Genomic DNA, 19,886 nt, shown 5'->3' with positions numbered 1-19,886 from the left:
CTTGCTGCCTCTCTCACAGATGAATGCATTTGTATAGAGAGGGAGATGACAGGATGTGAGGGGAATCCACAACACCTGGTTCTAAGCCTTCCTTTCCCACTGTGCATTTGTCTGCCTGGAGCAGGATCAATGTTACTGTATATTTACACAACAGTGCATCAAGGACCTTGGAAAAGCTGTGTTTTGGATGATTAAACAACTGCAAAGTGAAATTCTCTTAGAAATATTTTTCATTGAGTTGGGATTAAAACAGTCATAGAAACAGAAATTGTTCAGGCCAAATAATTTCAAAGTTTTTTATATTAAGACAGCATGAAATGCACAATAATAACTTCATTATTCCCTCCCTCTAGTGTGTATACCTGACAGTAATATCCAAAATCAGGATACTACTATCTTAGAACAGATGATAGTAGATATCTTAAATTTATATGTTCCAAAGAGTAAAAATTCAGTAGGTATTGCCTATAAAATCACTTTGTACTCCAACTGGGAAAGCTCTGTCTGCTGTTCTTGTCAAGCCCTGTGGATCCAAAGATAGAAATAGATCCTAGAAATGGAGGGGGAAAATCTTCTGAGGTATGAATTGCTTACCTAGGTAGAAAGGATAAAAACTATTTGATGCCATGAAATGATTTGTTTGTTTATTCTCTGGATTTATTACATAAAAATTATTCTTTAGGTTCTTCGAAGAGATTGCAGGAGGAAGTGGTGGGAGCTGAGGGATAACTCTTTTATATGGAGCTGAACTAAGGTGGTTCCAGAAGATGAGGGCAGGCTGACTGATTTACTGAGCGTGCTGACGGGTGTAGAAGCAGGACTGCAGTTGAAATGCATCAGTTTAAGTGTTTTTCTCAATCAACTACGGCACAATGAGAGGTAAATTAGGGAGCTGGTGAGCTACAGAGAGAAGGAGAGATTTAGTGAGAGAGCAGGTGAAAAGAGGGCAGAGAGGGAGAGTTTAATTCCATCATGAGAATATATTTTTCTGGCATAGACTTTGTTGTTACAGAGAAAAACATCTACTCATCCAGACAGAGCAGTGCTGTGGCAGACTCTACTTGCTCCTCTGGCTAATACTGTGTATTTCTGAACAAAAATTGCTTTGATGTCAGACTTGATTGCTTTGGTGGAAGGAGCTAAAAAATACCGGCACAGAAAAACACTCTTGCATGGCTTTAAAACCAGGAAATTTTACATGGATATTACTATTACCTTTGAATCACTAAATGCCTCCTTTAGTTCTGTGGGTATTATTTCCTTCAATGGCAGATGTGTGACAATGAGTCAAATCATGCAAAGCTACTTCTAGGAATGGAAAGCTTTGGAAAGTGCTAACTGTATGCAATTATTTCTTCTCTTTAGTGTTTCTTTGCTTTCTTTTAGTTTTTTCTTCTCTGACAATATAACCTGTGGGGATTTAGGGACTCCTTACTGACCTCATTTTTGGACTCCATATCGCAATGCCAGCATTTCCACAGAGCTCTGAAATGATTTTGCACAAGGTCAAAACTAAGGCTTTTAGGTCTGTGTTTTACATTCCTTCTATAATGAAACATGCATAGATAAACTGCTATTTAGGTTCAAATGAGCTGCTGTTTAAAATATTAAACAGAGAAACTGTGGTGAAGCTTATACCACCTTGTAATTTTCATTGACATTTAACCTAAATTATAGTGACTGCTTCTTGGTCCAGGTGGATACTAAAGTGCAGCGGTTTTGTAAATATTATTATGTGAACCCTCCAGAGCTGGTTCTAATTTTTGCCTTCTTTTCAAAACACTAGCATCTTTGTTACAAAACAAAAAAAATAAAAAAAAAAACAAAAACAAAAACAAAAGAAAAAGAAATTAATTGCTATTGTTCACATAGCAATTAGTTAAGAAGGATACATGAAAGTATTCAGGTTTGAATTCCTTTTGCTATGAAATACTTCTGCAATAGTATATGATGTTGCTATTTTTAATTGACAGGTATAGTGCGCAGGATTATGCATCTCATGTATTTCTTGTAGTTTTTTGAGAAAAAAAAATTATATTTGTCTCTTTAATTTCAAATCGCCCATTTTCCCACTGACATATAAATCTTTGAGGGTATTTCAGGATTTTTTCTGTCAAAGATATCTTTCCTGTTTCTTTAGATAAATCATTATCTTCATTCTTCCTTTCATTTCATTTCTAGATTGCTCAAATCCCTGGTGTTATTGAAATGCCATAGAATGGCGCACCAACATTTCAATGAAAAACTTGGTGAGGTTGTGAAAAAACTGCCTTTGATTTTAGTGGACTTTGAACTTCTATGATAAAGATATCCAGACCCTAGCAAGACATTATTTTTTTCAGTTTGGTTGTCAAAAACACATTAAAATTCTTAATTTTTCTTTTTTACAGATTACTCCCTTGTTATGACACATTTATTTTCTTCCAAACCATTGATTTCAAAACTATCAGCAGACAACATGGCTTAACATAAGGAATTAGTATTTGATACACTATGCTCTAGAAACTTTCAGCATCCAACAATAATATTCAAACTGCACTTAAGTTATCCATGGGAAAGATGATATGCTGGACATGTAGTAAAGCTTTTACTCAGGTTCTTATGATGAAATATGTGTCTGGATTCCTATATCTAGCTCTTATGCTTGGGTTTTTTAAGCCTGTATTACCAAAGCAGCTAACTAACATGGACCAAGGATAATAATTTCTGTAAGAAGAGGGTTCTTAAATAGTTTTATAAATTTTAACTTCTTTATAAAAAACTGCTTTCAGAAATTCTAAGAAATGAAATACCATTTCTGATTACATATTCTTTTTTTTAGCCAGAAAATAGCTGAAAATATGGAGATTAAATGTTTTCACTTTCTCTCAACTTCACACGTGTTTGGAAAATTTTATTCCAATTTGTAAACATTTTTTAACCTAGTTTCATGGTTTAAGCCTAGCTGGATGCTAAGTACCATGCAGCTCGTTGCTCACTCCTCTCTTCATAGTAGGATGGTGAGAAGAAGCTGGGGAAAAAAATAAAAGGTGAATCTAATGGATTGAAATAAGAACAGTTTAGCAAACGAAATAAAATACAATAATAATGATGGTATGGTTATGATGATGATGAAAAGAGAGACAACAAAAATACAGAGGGAGGAATAAAACCCAAAGGAGACAAGAGTTATTGCACAGTGCAGTTATTCACCACCCACTGACTGATGCCCAGCCCGTCCCCCAGCAGCGATCGGTGCCTCCCGACAGACTCCTCCCAGTTGATGCACTGAGCTCTGTGTTACGGAATATTCCTCTGGACAGCTCGGGTCAGCCGGCCTGGCCCTGCTCCCTCCCAGCTTCTTGTGCCCTCCTCACTGGCAGAGCATGGGAAACTGAAAAGTCCTCACTTAGACTAAGCGATACTAAATAACAATTAAAACATAAGGGTGTTGTCAACATTATTCTAGTACTAAATCCCACATCCACAGCCCCTTACCAGACACTAGAAAGAAAATTTACTTTAACACAGACAAAACCAGAACACCTAGAAATTCCATTTTTCTGATAAGTGTTTTTCCTGAGTAGTTACAAAGTTACACTACTTATCTTTTTAATGTATTCACAAGCTCAGAAAACTTGCAGAATTTGCCATATTTATACAATTACTGGAAGTAAAGAGCCACTGAAAAATTAATAACACTGCTTGACTCAATCTGTTTAAGACTCTTTAGGAACGTATTTCAAAGGTAATGAGCGGATTTAACACCTTTTGACTTACAAAATTGACAGCAGATTGTTTGTCTTAAGAAAAGCAGATTTAGCACAGTTTTGTTTAAATCTGAGTGGAGGAGATCTATTATAGTCAGGCAGATTTGAAATAGTTTGGTCTTCATTTGTAGCAAAGCAGCAAGTACTCTTAACAGTGTAGTACATCATAACAAGTAAATTGAAGGTGAAGTAAAGTAAAGTAAAAAAAAGCTCAATCTATATTGAATGCAGGTTTCAAGTCTACCTGAAGGTCATACAGAGAGAAGATGAAAAAAGGCACAGCACAGACATATAATGCTGCCTTTACTCTTTCTGTTTCTATTCTGATAGTCTGGGGATAAAGCCGTGCAGATATGTCAGGATGAATGATTTTTGGATTTTGATTTCAAGAAAGTGTTCTTGTGGGAGTCTGCACAACAGTAAATTAATGGAAGGAGATGCTCGAAGAGGCTAAGACATTCTATGTAAGAATTTTGTAGTTACAATTTAAGGGTCAGTTATGATATCCCTCAGTCAAAACCTCAGTACATGTATCACATTGCATGCTTACATTTTAATTCTATTGGAAGAATTTGCAGATTACTGCAAAGCTCTTTATCACCTAATCAGAATTTCAGAATTTTCAAAATTAATTTAAGTGTATTTCAAATCTTGTAGTTGTGTTTTCCCAAATGAACCATTTACAGTACTATATCTTGGTGTTGAGGGTCAAAAGACATTTTATTTCAATATATATGGTTATGATATACTGACACATTATGATAATATTTCAAAGAATTTATGTACCTTCTAGAGACAGGAAAATACTTTTATATCCAAATGTTTTGCACATAGATGTAGTGTATCCTTTTAAATCACATATACTCTCTTTTAGCTTATTTGCCATAAAGATGAAAACAATCTTTTCTTTTTTTTCCCCTTAGGAAATATTAGTCTACTATTCTCATACCTGCTTGTAAATCTGGTAGTGAAAATATTGTTTCCTGAGATGTCCTGGGTTGTTTCCCTCTCACCCGAGTTCATGTGTTCTGCAGTTTGTATGTGTACACACTAGCTAGTAACCGAATGCTCTCTTCAAGGTCAATAGAGAGCAACACATAGTGATTCATCTGACCTATTTTAATCATCTATTTTAGGATGAGATGACTCATGCTTTCAAAGTGCCAATTTTACTCCACTCACTGTGAAAAAGTCTTGACAGCTAGCTAACATGAAAATATCTGTACTGCTGTCTATATTTGTGATTTCACAAATGCCATTCTATGTGCTATCTTCAGAACTCTCTGATTTCCCCATTCTTTATTTATAAAAATTCTAGTCATCCAACCAGTGAGCCAAAATAGAATTGTATAGCACTGCTGAATATGCATGTACCATAAGTATCAACTAGTTAGTAGCATATTTTAAACAATCTTCATGAAAGAAACTCACTTCGTTCACTGAATTCTGAAAGTACTTTTTTCAGAGTGAAAGAACTTCAGAAACAATTATTCTATTGCTGGGCTAACAGAAATTTAACTCAGGAGAAAATATTTTGGTAAATATAATTGGTGCTAATACAACTAAAAAGGTACACCCCACTCTTTCATCTGATTGCATGCAGTCATTATTGTAAAAGTATTGGAAAAGCAAATGCACACAAGTTTGACTGTTTTGATAAGGCTGAGAGGTTTTGTACCTTCTTAATCACATCTTAACAGTAAAAACAGTGTTTTGTGTGCAGCCTATCCTGAACATAGTTCATGTTTAGTGTGTGATGGGAGCAAAAGTTGTTTGACAATTTGTAAAAAATGCAGTCATTATACATTATGACAGTTGGGTATATACAGTAAAAGTGGAACCCTGCAGACGAATTGACCTTTTTCAGTACCCTCCTTCCTGCATGTAATGAATGTGACATTTAGTATAATGATATCACTTATCTTTTTGGACATTACTAGAGAGATGAATTTTCATCATGAATGTGGGAAACTAGTGAAAAGATTTCTAAAGCTAACCTCTTACTCCATGCATTAAAATCATATGTCAATGCCTCAGACATTGTATAAACAAACCTACCTAGGCTTGCTATATTTTGGCAATTTATCCTTATTTTCTAAAAAACCTCTTCATTTTGATGAGTAAATTTGCTAATCCCTAAACATTAAAAGTCAGTAAGAGCTGAAGCTAATTTTTGTATTTTTTGAAGCATAGTGCCAACATTTAGGAGTGTTAAATGCTACTAAAACACGTGTAAGCATATGAATTTAGAGTTTATGAAAGCAATCATTATTTCAGGCTTCACTGTAAGTGTAACCAACCAACTAACTGTAAATTAATGACAACTGCCAATTTTGCAGAAGAAGAATTCTGCATTTTTAGAAATGTAATATAACATAACATATAGCAACTAATTTTAGAAACAAGCACATTTCCTCATGTGCTGGCTTTATTGGTCATTTTACAGGACTAATAGGTTAATTACATGGCTTGTTAAGGAAAGGCAAAATTATTAATATCTCAGCATAAATGAAATGTGTTTTTACAGAAGGTATCAACATCAAAAGCCAAGCCAAGTAGTGATAGGATATGGATGAAAGTAATCTGATCCTTTACCTTGTGTCTTGATCAGCATAGATACTGCCAAGTTTTCTGTCTTAAAAATTGTAGCTTTTGACACTGTTCCACTGAAATCACTGAGCTTCCTTGCAATTTCAGCCTTTGATTGTCTTAATTTGAGGTGTTAAATGCTTTACTAAATTTCCTGTCATTTTGGCAAAAGCTGAAGAAAATGTTATCAAGTGTATCTTCGGCTTGCTGAAGGATGGAGTTGGGTCATGTGTTGGTCTGCTGTTGGATTTGTAATCAAATTCTTTGCTGTCATGGTATGCAAAGGGATTTTCAGCACCCTAGAGGCACGATCACCTCCTTGAATTGTTTTCAGAAACTGGGTCTGTGACAATTATTTACTTCTCTTTTATGAGCTTTTACTCCTGGCTCCATCTTGCAAAGAGTTGGGAAACCCAGGAAATGCTGAACATGTCCGAGGTCTATAAAAAACCGCGGTGCTGGAGGTCACTCATTGGGTTATGGTATCATATAAAATGAGATATTCAGTGAGCCATGGTCCTTTAATTTAAATCAAATACACTTGTGAAACTTAATAACCTCTGCCCTATTTGAATTGCTTTGCATATATACAGATAGAGCACAACATAATCATATATAAAATACATATGATGCATTATTTATCTTGATTTACAGCATGTAAATATTAAATCCCATGTTCTGTTATTCTTCTTGGTATTGAGTAGCAGCTTAATTGAATTCAGTAGGCGAAAGATACCAGAAATTTAAGGATGGCCAAGAAACACCATTAAGTGCTTTGTAATGATGAATTAAAGAATTACACCTCTCAAAAGCACTGTTACTTAAGAAGAAATGGAAATGTGTCTAAGAAGTTATTTAATATCTAATTTATGATGTTTTTCTCAGCTTAAATTGCATTCTAATTTTCTAATTAATTTTAGAAGGAATACTCAGGGGCATACCTATTTATCTGCCAATTTTAAGATGTATAACTTGTCCTTGAGTAACCAGCATAGAATCTTTAAAAAACCCCTGAGCACAGTTATAAATAATATGTTTGAACAAAAACAAAAAATTGCTTTTTATTCACATAAAGATGTGCTTTACTTTTTTTTTTTTTTTGAGATTTTGTTCCCTGCAGTATTAACAATAGTAAGCATCTTTAAAACAGCTCACTGACATTGAATCTGTCAAAATAAACGTGCTCAAGCTGAAGAATGTGTTTCATTTCCAGAAATGTGTTAAAATGAATTTGGAATGAAAAACATGTGATATGAAAATAATTTTACTATAACAGAAGTGCTAAATTTGAAAGTTGCTAAAAGTTAGAGGCAGTAGAGTATAGTCATTCCCATTTGAGAAGAAAAGGGTTGAAGAATGAGAGTTCATTCAAGCAGTGCACACTGAAAAATATATGGACATGTAAATAAACAGAAATACACATAAATGCATTATTCTGTTTATTTCAGATGCAGTTAACTTTATTAATGATCATGTGGTTATTGAGTGACAGAGAATTTCAGTCCTATCTGCAAGAGGAAACATGAATTAGAAAATTTTGGTCAAAAAATATGAAGGGAACATTTATGACTGTGGATAACTTTTAAGATTGCATGTAATGTCAAATCTATCTTAACATATTTTGATCATATCAGTTTCTCTTCTGAAATTCTCAAAAAAAAAATTGTAAAGGTATAAATTCTTAAAATAATTTAATTTTTTCTTGTACTAATTTATCTTTTATTAAAGTCCAAAATTCATCTGGTCATCTTTATTGGAAAAGAAATAAATTACCCTATGTCATCTCTTAACATTTACCACTAAAAAACTGATATCCCTTTATGATCAGAAATGTATCTTTGCATTTACATTTTTGTGACAGAAACTTCACATTTCCTCAATAACTTTACCCATGTATAGATTTAATCATTGCATGCTTATGAACACTTACACTATGGATCCCATGCATTTGTTTAAATATTCAGTTTCTTCCACTTAATTTTCTTGAAATAATTTTTCATTGCAAAAACAAGAAGATATTTTAATATTTTTCAGAGCTATGTTTAAGAAGAATTGTAACTCTCCTGGAAATCAAATACAGATTTTCCCTAGAAATAATAATCCCTGAAAAGCATCACAAAAAATCCTAGTCAAATGGCATTTTAAGAAAACTTATATGCAGCTCATAGTCTCAAACTGAAGCTTCAGGACTGAGAGCCCAAAACTGTACAAAAATTATGATAATTTTGGTTTAATAACACTATTTCAAACTCTTGCCTAAACAAAAGAGATTAATAATACCTCAAATGACTTTTATCTAATTATATCTTTGATTTTTTGAGCACTCATATTTAAATAAATTAGTTAAGAAACCTCAAAGTTTTCTAAAAATCTTCAGTATTTTAGAGAAACAGACTGTACTTAAATGTTTTTCTGTTTTTTTTTTCCTTTTGGCTATTTAAAAATGCATGGAAATTTTTATTATCTAACATCATCTACCACTATTATGGTACTAAACAGATACTGTGCAGATGACATTCAGTTTTTTCATAAAAGTTTTGCCATGTGGTACATCAGTCAGGAATGCAACATTTGTTCTAGATGCCAGCAGTACCCATTAGTCTCCTCTAGGAAAACTCCACTTGGCTGACAAAATCTCTTTATCCAGTTTAATTAAAGGTTTACTCTGGCAATTAGGTAGTTAAAATGCTTTGCTAATTACTACTTGAACAAAATGAACTATTTAAAAATTATCATTCTTGAAGGAAGAAAGGAAATGGTAACTCTCTGCTCAAATTTTCTTGTGGGTAAATGCTTAGTTGAGACCTTGAAAATCATTGAAGTGAGTATTTATAATATAATAGTGGTTAGAGACTTCAAAGAGTTAATCTCAAGAAGATTTAATGTGAGAAAATATTATTAAAGTAAAATTAGTATCAACTAACTTCAGTCATGTCAATGTTCTGTATCTGGTAAGATAATCTGTTTTTTAGTGTAATCAATGCCAATGGACAGACAAGTCTTAGGGCTATTAGTCTTGACTGCATTAGACACTTTACATTGGAAAATGCTTCTCTGACAACTGACTCCAAAGGGAATCCAGAAAATGAACTTAGACTTGATGCCCAACTCTTATAAAGCTAAATGAAATGAATCTCATTCTTCATTTCCAGATAATAATAGATGCAATCATTACAGTAGCTCCATTTCCACAAAAACCCACAGTTCGTTACAAGACTAACACATAAACATGATATTATTAACATAATTATTCTGGATAAAACACAACTATGCACTTCAAAAAAAAAAAAAAGTGGGAGCAGATTGTTTTATCATCCTTTTTTTTCTTTTTTAATTGCAGTCCTTGATGTACTATTCTTCATTCTAACATGAGAATATTATGTGTTAGGTCCTCTCTGCTTGAAATACTATTTTTTTCCAGCTTTTTGTTATGCCCTTCACCTCCATTTGTTCTCCTACCAATAAAATTGTTTTGCTTCTTTCCTTAAAAGCAAGGATACCTCTTTCCATGACCTACTGTACGTCCTGAAGTTGCATTCTGCTCTCGTGGTGTGTATCCACACTGCTGCTTTGTTGGTTATCATTCTTAGTAAAACATCATCAAAACCACTTTGGGTGAAATCCTACTTTGCTATAGAAGTCACTAGAAAAATTTCACTTTAAAAAGTTTTTAATGGGACAATATGTACTTCTGTTTGGGAAGACATCCATAAGAAAAATGTAGCCTTCTACAAATCACTAAACCAGTCTGAATTTCTCTCTTTAGAATGATAAAGAGATGCTACCCATGGTACACAAAACTTCACCCACTTGTCAGGGCTGAACTCAAACAGGAAAAGAATGGGCATGCACCTAATTACTCTGGTAATGAGCATCTTGGTGATATAAGTAGCATAGTAGCATAAATGTAAATTATAACCTGAGTAGTATTTACTTTCTTTCTTAACAAGTCTAAGTCCATATCAGAGCAGTCTTATTCACATATTTCAGGTTTCACTCAGAACATCTTTTGTTACATACTGCATAACTAATCACTGTTAAAGCAGTCTTGTTCTAGAGTAACATGGGAATTGAATACTCCAAAAAACACCCACCCAACATTCTCCAAATCTTCTAATGATGGCTGCCTCTCTTCTTAATTCCTTCATCATTGCCCTGACCATAGAATTTGCTGAACTTAGATTGTTATTGTTTTCAAAGGAGCAGATGTTCAGCTTTTCCATGAAAAGGCTATGGTTAGCCTGTTTGCACCTCAGGTTTCACCTTTAAAAAATGAAGACTCTTAAGGCTTCTCCATTTTGCAGTAAATCGTTTTTGCAAAGCTAAATTACTTAACAACTACAAAATATGCTGAGATCCTGCTGTAAAGAAGTTATGATATGGAAACTGCAAAATGATACTATAATGCTTACAAATGCAGAGAATCAGCAGTTTGGGTGACAGGTCATTTGCAAACAGAATGTAAGAGAGAACGACGTCTCCAGGGAGTAATGTAGTTCATTGCCTGAAGATTTATACCTGCTGGTGTTATCAGCTGAATAGGTTTGTTCCATACAAAAATATGAGTTGATCTATTATATGACTTTTTAAAATTCCTTCAAGTCTTTATTTCAGAGAGAGATGTTATCTGGTTAATGTACATGCTGTTGTAGCAGGATGGGGTGGTGCATTTGAAATACATCAGTTTAGGTCAACGGAGTCCTTATTGTGGAAAATTCCTGTGACAGGCACTTTATTGTGGAATCATTAATAGTGCTTGTTAAAATAATATTATTTTGCTTTGTGTGAACCACAGGATTTGGAACTGGATGTCTTGCTAGGGCTTCTGCAGAAGGTAATAATCAAACCAACAAAAAGGCTTCCAGGGATTCCTCATGATTTCTTCCATCTCTGAATGCTAACATTCTTATATGTAATGACAGATTTGCATGATTGTTGTAATGGTTCTGAAACAACTTTGTAGATTATCGTAATGATCTAATAATAATGTATTTTAATAGGATTTTTTTTTCTTCCTGTCATGCAGTATTTTTTCTTCTGCTCTTGTTTAAAAGTTTAAAACTGAAAAGAAGTCTTGTCAGTATTTTTGTACATTTCAGAGTTTAACATTGTATGAAAAATGCTGTCTGATGTAATTGTGCAGAAAATGTGTCTTCCTATTAACTTCCTATGAACTCTGTAAAAATGTCTGCCTTATTTTTGCACAGCTCAGTTTTATATTAAACATCCTGATTTTTCTCATAAATAGGATATGTGGAACTAAACTTCTCACTAATTCTCACTGTGTCACTACTCTCAGGAGAGATGCAGGTGCCACTCTGAAGCATAAGTGCTGCATGACAATACCCAGAACAGCATTTAAAAACTTATGTAAAAGGAATACTTTGTCCATTACTTGGCAGAGTTCTTTCTCTCTGTCCTGTCAGTGGCAAATCTCTTTCCCTTTCTATCACACCTTTTTCCAGTTTGGTAGAAGAGTTCCTTTTGATTGAAAAGACATTATGTAAAGGGAGTAACAAAGAATAAGAAATTGAAAAAACACACTGTAGCAGCAGCTCTCTGGCCACATAGAGAAACAAGCAACTTTCTCAGGCATTTTTATGGGAAAGACTGCGAGAAGATCAGAGAAAAGAAGGAGATGTTAACTTGTTACACCTGGTATTGTGAACATGTGGAATGTGTTACAGAGATTTGTTTACCAAAGGGTAGTTTCTTAATTAGCCAATGGTGATGGTGTTTTAAGTAAAGGACCCATCAAGTCCACTTGTAGCAAAGCAGGGTATAAAAACGGGTTTCATAATAAAAACAATGATCAGCCTTCTGTAAATGCATGGAATGTATGTGTATGTAACTTATTGCCTGGTCCTGGCCCATTGTGCTGACAGTACACCATCTTATCCTTATCTTGTAAAATAAATAGAATATAAAGATTGGATCAGATTAGAATTCATAGATTAAAAGACTGCACAGAAGAAACTCAATGGTAAACTAGTTCTAATTTCTAATTAGAAATTAATTTCTAATTCTATGTCAGGAAAGTGAAATATTTTATGAACATCCATTATCATTGAAATACTAAAGGACAACACTAGAAACTTCGAAGACTGTTGAGAAGAAAATTTCTGAATCAAAAATACATCTGGCTTTTTTTTTTTTTTGGACATTTTGCTTTCTAATTTTTTTATTTTTTTTTTTAAAGTAGCCCATATAAAAGTGCCTGCAATATATTAGAAAACATATGTCCAGGAATCTTCTAGTGATGTGGAAAATTGCAATAAAAATATTTCTAGCAGTATCAGTTGATAGGGAATATAAACACAGGTGTAGTAAATAGCAAGAGGGTGAGAACTATACAAATGCCTGACACCTACAGGAGCAGACCATCAAGAGCCTGCCACATGCCTTCTTATGTTCTTCAGGACAAGCAGGATCAGAGATGGTGGGTGCATCCTGATGACTCACAGAGGCAGGATGGTTGGCTCCTGTTACATCCCTGACACTCACCCATAAGTGATATCCTCCTAAACCCTACAAGTGGGGAGATAGATAGATTGGAAAACTGGTGCTGCTTGTCATTGCAGGCCATCCTGGACAGCCTCCCTGGATGCTTCCCAGACTAATTACATGCATTCCTCTGTGTGCTAAAATGTGAGTATTAGGGACTGAATCAATGGTATTTTAAAATAAATTAGCATTTCCATTCCATGAGACCTGGGAGCACTGTGAGACCATTCTGTGCACCTGAGATACTGCATCAACCTTCATCAATGCCACCGATAAAAGAATGAAGAAGCACACACAGCCCCATCTGTACTCTGCCATTTTCCCAGAAGCAGCTCAGCTGAAGGCTTCTTGCAGTTGTAGACAAGGGAAGTTCTCCATCACCTGCCTTATCTGTCTACAGATGACCTGGAAATTAAATTTTCTCATTTGTGAACAATTGGCTGGTTCTTTTGTTTTGTGTTGTCTTATGGGGGAAATACCTTGGGCCTTTTTCTTATTGTCCTCCTTACATTGAAGATCGTTATGTATATTTACTGGTTAAAATACAGATATCTGTAGATATTAAAATATATAAATGCATGTGATATATGTATGTATATCTTGTCTTCCTTATGGGAAGGAAATGGACAGTCATTTAGAGGCTGATCTCAGATCTTCTGGTGTGACACTTTCAAATCACAAAATCCAGGCCATTACAGAGCAGTATGAAAACATGGGGTGTGAGCCAACAGCCATGTCCTTGGAGCAGTCAGATAAGGCAGGAGGCAGAGTTCAGCCTGTGGCACATGGGCTCCATGCAGACCTCAGGACGGAGCCATTTATTTTGAAGAGCGCAGCTGGGATGTTTTGCACCCGATCTAAGAATTTTCACCATCAAAGGAAAGCATATAACTTTTTTCCCTATTTTCTACTACTAAATCTCCGTTAGCTGTTGAATTCTCTATGGATTCACATAAAGACAAAATTTTTCCTATTAATTATTTTTATTGAAATATTTCTATATTTTGCATCAAACCCTAGAAAGACTTTGCTAAAGAGTTTTTCCAATACTTCATTACAAAGATTTTATTTAAAAATCCTCCAATTCTCAGAAATCCATAAATATAAATCAACAACAATATGACAAAACTGCTATCTTAATTATATCTCAGTTCCTTCTCCAAATCATGTTAGAATCTCAGCTTAGCCAAGTATATAAGCAAGTAATGATTCAGATAGATCTCCACATTAGGATATGACATGAGAGCAGTTGCAGGAATCTTAATTCTTTTTTAATGGAATCTAGTGGATTGGTGCCTATCTATAATTCTTTTTGTTATTATTTGAGTTCTTGAGATTGCTAACCAAGTAATATGAAGCATCTAAAGTATAGGAGGAGGCTAATGTCTAAAGGAGACTCAGAGCCCTAAATTCATTTGGGATTTAACATCTGTGGTGTTCACTTGTGGTGCTATCTGTTCTGATTCTTCAAGCCACACCTCTCTGAGAAATATCAGTGCCTAGAATGAGCTGCATCATAGTCTTATTTGACACTTAATATGACACCCTCATGACACAAAGTGTTGAGAAAAGATACTTAACTGGTGCAAGTTAGAAGGGGTGCAATAAAAACTAAAAAGATCTGTCATGAAAAATATTAATTATATTGCAATCCATCACTTGGAGTTGTTGAAGCAACTCTAGAACAGGTGCAGTGCAAGGCTCAGTGGATTAGACTTTTCTATGCTAAACAGAAGGTTGCCTTGCGCCAGTGTGTCATCCAAGGACAAAAAGAGTGCAAAAGAGTTTTGAGTTCACATTGAAAAGAAGTCCTTCCCCAAAGCTGAACTCTAACACAAATCCCGTGGAGTTCATTAAGGTACCCCTCATGTGTGATGATTTACTGCCCTGTGATGCATAAGGTACCAAAACAACTCATATTTGACTTGATTCAATTATCTCTTAAATCCCATTAAATCAGGTCTCCTAATCACATAAAAAAATGCCTCATCACTCAGTTTTAATTATCCTATATGGTCTGCAAAATTGATGTCTTGTATTTCAGTGGTACCAAGTTGTTATTTTGCAGTTCTTGTATGACATCTGAAGATTTTTTTCTTTACTGCCGACCAGTATTTTACTATTGCACTTGCACTAAATGCCTCCACAGACCTGTAGGTCTTCTTCACAGGCCAGTGACAATCAAATTATAAATTCTGAAGATGGTTTTCTTTCACAAAACACTTCCGTGGACCTCATCTTTTATGACCTAGCATAGCACAAATGCTCATTTCTGTGGGTTGTGCTACTGAACTTAAATTTATTGCATTATGCATTTGTTAGAAGTATTGGTTAACCAGAACAAAACGGGCCAAACTGTTGTTAGAGGGAAGAATCAGCTAATCTCTTTTTGCTACATATGATGCAAATTTCTCACCTTCTGAAGTCAGCTTCCTGTTTAGCTACTATAGTGAAATGGGTGCTTTTAGGGGTCATGCATTTGACCTGCATCAGACATAGATTTAGGATCAAATGGTTTTATATCTTACAAGGTGGTTGTTTTGTGGGGTTTTTTTTCTAATTAATATGAAGTGAGTTTTGAGTGTATCTCAGCAATAAACATAAAAGAATGAAGTTCAGTGAGATGTAAATCTTCTCAGCAGACTGTGAGTGATATAAAGGACCATATGTCACACAGACTTATGCCATCTTCAGTTATTCTACCTGTGTTTCTCTCTGTGGTTCAGACAAATGCTTTGCCTGTTTTATATTGAACTAGAGGTTGCCCTAATGAAAGCTACTGACTGATGCAAAATAATGTCAGTTAAACGATACTGACCCAAGTAATGAACTTTGGGGGACATTACAGGCTTCCAATTAGACCCTGTGTTACTGATTATGACCCTCTGGGATCTGCTGTTAAGCCAGTTCTCAATCCACCTCACCATCTGCCTATCCAGTTCACACCTCCTGAATTTAGCTATGAGGATATTCTTGCTCTTTTGGAAGGCTGGGATGATATTTGCTTTCTTCCAGTCCTCAAGTATCTCCCCTGATCACCACAGCCTTTCAAAGATGATTGTGAGTGCCCTATTTTTGGTATCTATCAGCTCTCTCAGCACTCATGGATGTATCTTGTCAGGGTCCATGGACTGGCTGATGTTAAGTCTCTGACCCAATGCGCTATGGCCAAGCAAAAGTCTTCCTTCCAATGTTCTTTACCTCTCTCCTGGTAAGAGATTCTTGAGAGCTGGTCTTGGTGAAGGCCAATGCAATGAAGGCATAATGTGAAAATAGCCTCCTATAATATCATGTTGTTGTTCCCTAGAAGAAAACAAAGTTGCTTCAAGCAAATAAAATGCTATGAGTCCTGAACTCCAACTCAAATGTCCCTTGGGATTCACAGAATATTCAAGTCACATGTCTAGAAATCTGTACCTTATTGCTGCCCGTGTTGGCATGGTGATTCCCCTTCTCTGTTGGTATTATGAGACTGGCTTGAGAGGCCCACAATACCTCATAGCATGATTCTAAAAGGTCAGCAAGGCTCTTGGTAGTATAGAGTCTGGAAACCATGTCTGTCAGTAGTCCTTACTTCAGTGAAAGCTGGTGGAGCAAAGCAGAACTTGTTTGGGAAACTGACCATCAGAGCAGTTTTCACTTCTAATTTTGCAAGGCACAGTCCTTGCAACCTCAGTATGTGTGACACTTGAAATACAGACTTCCCTTGCTGAAAAGAAAGTTGCAGAAATTCAACTGCCCATCTGCCCTTGTTACATACTTGACAAAGTCATTCTGGACAGGTTTTTATGTATTTTTTCTCTCCAGAAAAATTATCTCAGCTTTAGGTCAGTGTCAGACCTAAAGCTGAGATAATTTCTTCAGCTCTGGTGAATGTACTTAAAGAAAACAAACATAATTAGCTATTTTTATATAATTAGTTATTCAGTTTTTTCTCCCTCAGCAGTATTTGAACAGAGTATATTACTAAGACCATCTAAAAATTAGATGATGGTTTTCTCTTAAATGTTCGTGTTTAATTTTCATTGTGGACTTTCTAATCTCATAGATAAGCTCAGAAATAAAGCCCAATGAAGGGATTTTAAAAGTGTTATTTAGTATGTTTTGAGTCAACCTAATTAAACACATTTTACCAGCAGATATTCATGAATACAGCAAGGAAGGCTAGCATGTAAGCAACAAGTTTCTAAGCATTAGACACAGAGGTATTCAGGGAAAAGAAACAGTAGTTGCACCCTGTAAATATGCTGCCAGTCTCAGCCTTGCTCAGTGTCTGGAGGGTAAAGAGTTTATCATGTCTTTGTGTGTATGTATGGTTAGAAACCAAACCAGCAAATTTGTATCACTTTCAGTGATTTGAAACCTTATGAAGTGAGCAAAGGATTTGTGCTACTTTACTGGGAGTCTAGAAAGCAATAATAATAAAAAAAAAAAATGAAAACAAAAAAGAAAAAGGAAAAATATTCTCAAGGTAAGGATTCTAGAAAACAATAATAAATCTTAAGAATGTGAGTAGTGAGATTTCTAAGGCAAGAATCAAAAGAGCCACATTTGCCTGCGTACTCTCCTTTATCCTTTCTCATGTATGTCGCATTGACTCATGAACCCTCTTACAGACTGAGATTGAGATATTTTCTATGGAACAGGCAACAGTATCCAGTACTTTTCTTCTTCTCTGGGGTCTCCTGATTCTCATTTGAACTTCTACATACAGCTGTAACATGAATAAACCAGGTTTATCATCTACTTTGCTGCCAGTTGTATTCACTAAAAGTGAATAAACAATGCAAAGAAACGTAAACTTAAATTATTGCTATAATTTGCAGATAATTGTTGGCTGTGATGCTGATAATTTTGAAATCCATATGGCTTTTTTGCCCTCATTATATTAAATGTTTCTTAACAACTACTCACTTTTCTTTATGTATAGCCTTGTCCTTGTACATTATGACTGATGCCAATAGTCAGTGAACCTTCCCATGCTAGCAAGTGAGGAAACACAAACCCACGGCAGTGTTCAAACCAAGACAAACGGTAGATACAGACCCTGCAATTTTTAAAGGAATTTAACATGTGTGGTCAATTTGTTTAATCTTGTGACAACATTTACTGAAATGTTTGTTTACCTCAGAAAAGATTTCATAGCAGTTACTTAATGTGATATGGATGATGGAAAGCACTAAATCATTCAAATAATTATTACTACTAGTACATCAATCAGAGGCTTCTCAACAGAAGGCATGGTTGCCTTTCTTTCAAATAGTTCTTTACATCTTTTTAGAACAATGGCTGAGTACACAAACTAACATATTCCATATTAGTGACTAAACCCCCTTGCATACATTTTGAATAGGTAATTTTATTTTCATATCCCTAATATTTTAGAAGAGTTTTTAGGCAGCTAGAAGATGATCTAAGAACAGTGTAGTAAGAGAGTCTAAAAACCCTGAGGTAAAAGTAAAATTTCAGAAATGTGTTGCATTGGATTCGTTTCATTGCCCTCTGTGGCACTGAACTCAACTGCCTTCATAATGAAATTCAAATTAAAATTTGCAATATTCAGAAAATAGCTGATAATCCAAATTCACATCTCCTATGCAGAAGAAGGGAAATAGCTATTCAGAAAATGCAAAAGGAAAAGTTAAACAACTGGAATACAAATTTTTAACACAGATTTCTGTTATTATCATCTGCAGGAAAAAAATATATCGCTCTACAAAAAAATGAAGTTGAAAACAGGTCTCAAATGAAGGCATACACATCTTCTGTAGAGTTCTTAATTTTCTACAAAAAAAGAATAGTTTGATGTCTTCCATCAGCCTTGTAGTTGATACTAATTGACAAAACTCTACCATCATCAAGCAAGAGCAAGTAAACTGCTAATTTATCAAAAGCAAGTAGAGTCCAACCAAATATTTTTGTATTGCAGATAAAATGTGTCATTAAATATTTAAATGCATTGAAGGGTCTTCAGTTCTGTTCATTCTCAGCACTTCACAATGTGGTTTGTCTTTCCAGGGGGAAGAAGACCTTTTATTTTAATGAATCTATACCATCCTTCTTATACCACTTGTTCTACAGTTAACCAAGAGACTCTGAACCAGATCTTTATCCACTGGCTTGTAGATCCTTAGATAGCTGGTAGAAAGGTGTAAAACAGAGTCTTTGTTCATGTTCTTCTCTTTTTCAGTGGGATGTTGTCCTCTAGATGCTGCTCAAATATCCACTGCATTTATTTCTATAGATCTGTATTCAATTTATGCTATTAACAGTGATTTCCTTTAGAACCAACATTTGTGAAATGAGTTCGCAAGCTCTCTGAGGAAGATGACAGATGTCCTTAGTGTTATTACAGAATATTTGCCTTTTATGGAAAGCTGTGTGTTTCTAAATACTTCAAAAGGACAGAGTTCATTCAAAATAGTGCAGGATCAGACTGTATATATATATGTATAAATATATGGATTTTAGACAAATGCAGCCAGCAAAAAGAAGGTATAAACAGATTGGCAATTTGTGTATGCCAATAATAAATGCCAGAAAATTCGAAATAGGAACTGTCCCTTTTTCAGATTAAAGCATGGGATTTCAAGTCAGTTCTTCACAAAAGGAACCTGTTAAACATCATATAGTCAAAGAATTATTTAGATCTAAGACCACGAAGTCCAACCACTAGCCCAGCACAGCCAAGTCAACACTAAACCATATACTTTTAAATACCTCCAGGGATGGTGACACAACCACCCTCCTGGACAGTCTGTTCCAAGGCTTGACAATTCTTTCCATGAAAAAACATGCAAACTAAACCTGCCCATGTGTAACTTGAGGCCATTATCTCTTGCTTGGTCATTTGTTACCTCGAGAAGAGGCTGACCCCCACAGGCTGCACCCTCCTGTCAGGCAGCTACAGAGAGTGATGAGGTCCCCTCTGAGCTTCCTTTTCTCCAGGCTGAACACCCCCAGCTCCCTCAGCTGCTCCTCACAACACTTGTGTTCCAGACCCTTCCCCAGCTCCGTTGCCCTTCCCTGGACACGCTCCAGCCC

General features: G+C 35.2%; 1 long non-coding RNA gene across 2 annotated transcripts; it reads right to left on the bottom strand.

Moving 5' to 3' along the window:
- Positions 1–629: 629 nt before the first annotated feature.
- Positions 630–4,782, bottom strand: LOC121342545. 2 transcript variants are annotated; one of them, XR_005953569.1, is made up of 4 exons: positions 4,699–4,782; positions 2,960–3,010; positions 1,440–1,485; positions 630–900 (listed from the first exon to the last, which is right to left on the bottom strand). It is a non-coding gene; the product is annotated as an uncharacterized LOC121342545 (long non-coding RNA). The 2 variants fall into 2 exon arrangements; XR_005953568.1 differs by having other exon boundaries at positions 630–862.
- Between the last annotated feature and the right edge of the window lie 15,104 nt (positions 4,783–19,886).

The sequence above is a fragment of the Onychostruthus taczanowskii genome, unplaced genomic scaffold (genome assembly GCF_017590055.1).
Source record: "Onychostruthus taczanowskii isolate IOZ18803 unplaced genomic scaffold, ASM1759005v1 scaffold54, whole genome shotgun sequence".
NCBI lineage: Eukaryota > Metazoa > Chordata > Aves > Passeriformes > Passeridae > Onychostruthus > Onychostruthus taczanowskii.
Note: the sequence above shows the minus strand (reverse complement) of the source record. Positions and strands in the feature narration are given on the sequence as shown.